This window comes from Nanorana parkeri, unplaced genomic scaffold (genome assembly GCF_000935625.1).
Source record: "Nanorana parkeri isolate BGI_ZX_2015 unplaced genomic scaffold, ASM93562v1 scaffold1833, whole genome shotgun sequence".
Classification (NCBI taxonomy): domain Eukaryota; kingdom Metazoa; phylum Chordata; class Amphibia; order Anura; family Dicroglossidae; genus Nanorana; species Nanorana parkeri.
In genome coordinates this window covers 21959-24614 of record NW_017308101.1, presented here as the reverse complement: position 1 = coordinate 24614, position 2656 = coordinate 21959, and positions in this window count along the sequence as shown.

Below are 2656 nucleotides of genomic sequence, written 5' to 3'. Positions count from 1 at the left end.
ATGCTACTTTATTTTATACCCAGTGATGTCATCACTGGGCCTCTGTGCTTCTCCCTGTGGCCATGATTCAGAACCGTGGTTTGCTAAAGTGGCCTCTCAATTGATATTTGTGATGATTTTGCTTGAGAGCATTTTAGCTGACTTCCGTCCTTCCCTTCAGTCTTCTATCTGACCTCTGTCCTCCCCTTCAGTCTTCTATCTGACCTCCGTCCTCCCCTTCAGTCTTCTATCTGACCTCTGTCCTCCCCTTCAGTCTTCTATCTGACCTCCGTCCTCCCCTTCAGTCTTCTATCTGACCTCTGTCCTCCCCTTCAGTCTTCTATCTGACCTCCGTCCTCCCCTTCAGTCTTCTATCTGACCTCTGTCCTCCCCTTCAGTCTTCTATCTGACCTCCGTCCTCCCCTTCAGTCTTCTATCTGACCTCTGTCCTCCCCTTCAGTCTTCTATCTGACCTCCGTCCTCCCCTTCAGTCTTCTATCTGACCTCTGTCCTCCCCTTCAGTCTTCTATCTGACCTCCGTCCTCCCCTTCAGTCTTCTATCTGACCTCTGTCCTCCCCTTCAGTCTTCTATCTGACCTCCGTCCTCCCCTTCAGTCTTCTATCTGACCTCTGTCCTCCCCTTCAGTCTTCTATCTGACCTCCGTCCTCCCCTTCAGTCTTCTATCTGACCTCTGTCCTCCCCTTCAGTCTTCTATCTGACCTCCGTCCTCCCCTTCAGTCTTCTATCTGACCTCTGTCCTCCCCTTCAGTCTTCTATCTGACCTCCGTCCTCCCCTTCAGTCTTCTATCTGACCTCTGTCCTCCCCTTCAGTCTTCTATCTGACCTCCGTCCTCCCCTTCAGTCTTCTATCTGACCTCTGTCCTCCCCTTCAGTCTTCTATCTGACCTCCGTCCTCCCCTTCAGTCTTCTATCTGACCTCTGTCCTCCCCTTCAGTCTTCTATCTGACCTCCGTCCTCCCCTTCAGTCTTCTATCTGACCTCTGTCCTCCCCTTCAGTCTTCTATCTGACCTCCGTCCTCCCCTTCAGTCTTCTATCTGACCTCTGTCCTCCCCTTCAGTCTTCTATCTGACCTCCGTCCTCCCCTTCAGTCTTCTATCTGACCTCTGTCCTCCCCTTCAGTCTTCTATCTGACCTCCGTCCTCCCCTTCAGTCTTCTATCTGACCTCTGTCCTCCCCTTCAGTCTTCTATCTGACCTCCGTCCTCCCCTTCAGTCTTCTATCTGACCTCTGTCCTCCCCTTCAGTCTTCTATCTGACCTCCGTCCTCCCCTTCAGTCTTCTATCTGACCTCTGTCCTCCCCTTCAGTCTTCTATCTGACCTCCGTCCTCCCCTTCAGTCTTCTATCTGACCTCTGTCCTCCCCTTCAGTCTTCTATCTGACCTCCGTCCTCCCCTTCAGTCTTCTATCTGACCTCTGTCCTCCCCTTCAGTCTTCTATCTGACCTCCGTCCTCCCCTTCAGTCTTCTATCTGACCTCCATCCTTCCCTTCAGTCTTTTATCTGACCTCCGGCCTCCCTCTCAGTCTTGCACAGTTGTACCGTCTCCCCTCCTCTTCCTCTGATATCACTGCACACTGGGAGCTATGAGCATTAGAAGCTGCAGCAAGTGAGACAGAGCCCGCCTCCTTTCCTGGCTGGAGGCCGTCCAGTATCATCTAACTCAGTGGTTCTCATCCTGTGTAGCCTCAGGACCCACATTTGTCCTTGGTCATTAAGCGGGGACCCAAGTCGCACTGCAATGGAACAGTGCGGGCGATTGAACTGTGGGCAGGAGGTGTGTTTGGGGTGCCATTATCAGAACTGGAGTGGATCCTCAGCTTGGGGTCCAGTGTGGGCTGCTGTGCTGTGACGGAGCTCCATCCATACATGCATCGCTTGTACAACTTCCTTGTGTGCCCTGTAGAGGTGCCGGGAGCCAGAATGTGACGTCACTCCGGTCCAGGCTCCTCTACAGGACACGTAAGGTAGCTGTAAGCAATGCATGTATGGATGGATGGATGGATGGAGCTTCCTCCTGGCCATACGCCCACCCCACCTCAAGCTGACACTCGATACCAGGCAGCATATTCTAAATGGCTGCTCTGTGTGAGAACTCGCAGTGCTAGAAGGAGGCTAAGAGACTCTCATCTAGAGAAGTGGAAGGCACATGGCGACCCACTGAACACGGGGTCGCGACCCACTTTTGGGTCGCAACCCACCAGTTGAGAAACAAGGATCTAGCTCTACGTTCCCCAGCCTGACTGACCCCCGCCCCTTTCATACATGCAATTTCAGTTCTTTAAATCATAAAGGCTCAGAGTCACATGTGGGCGTTACCTATGCAAATACAGCCTGCCTAGGAACGCCCACTCCTCCAGACTGCCACCCCCACCCATCAAGGCATTTTGGTATTTGCATACCTCCTCCCAAGAGCCGGCCCACTGCTTGCATCAGGGCTGCTGAGAGCAGTACTGAGGCATGGTGCTGTGATGTTTTCAGGAAGCTACGTTCAGCACCCTGCCGGCCCCTCCCACCTGCATTGCATCGAGAAGCACAGAGACCCAATGGTGACATCTCTAGATCTATAATAAAATGTATGTAATGGAAACGGAAAGGTTTTATTTAATAATGTCATTAGGGGGGAAGGAAGGACCAGAGAAAGAAAAATATGCAGAT